Below are 359 nucleotides of genomic sequence, written 5' to 3'. Positions count from 1 at the left end.
ATTTTAGGTGAATGTGTCCACCTCCAATACCACCACTATCATAATAGAATGAGACTTCTAGTGATTCAGTTTTGAAAAATAAAATGTCAAAATATAACATATTTGTAGATGTATGTATAAATATGTATGTATATAAATATACATTTTTATATACATCTATGCATAGGTATAAATGCATGTATATATAAATATGTGTATATATGTAAGTGTGTATATGAATTTTTTAACAGGAGAAATTTGGAATAAATAATAAAATTACACACTGAATACAAATTAAAACAATATATATGATTGCTATTAAAAATATCCTAAAATAAATACCAGTAGAGATTGCTCAGAATTTTAAAGTTTCGGTTTAT

The 359-nt window shown here is 23.1% G+C and overlaps 1 protein-coding gene across 1 annotated transcript in view; it reads right to left on the bottom strand.

The window, feature by feature from the left end:
• PCDH9 (protocadherin 9) overlaps positions 1-359 on the bottom strand; it is an 884562-nt gene that overhangs the window by 367051 nt on the left and 517152 nt on the right. The gene's annotated exons all lie outside the window — the stretch shown is intronic.

Source organism: Pteropus vampyrus, unplaced genomic scaffold (genome assembly GCF_000151845.1).
Source record: "Pteropus vampyrus isolate Shadow unplaced genomic scaffold, Pvam_2.0 Scaffold13, whole genome shotgun sequence".
NCBI classification, from domain to species: Eukaryota; Metazoa; Chordata; class Mammalia; order Chiroptera; family Pteropodidae; genus Pteropus; species Pteropus vampyrus.
This window is presented reverse-complemented; position numbering and strand designations above follow the sequence as displayed.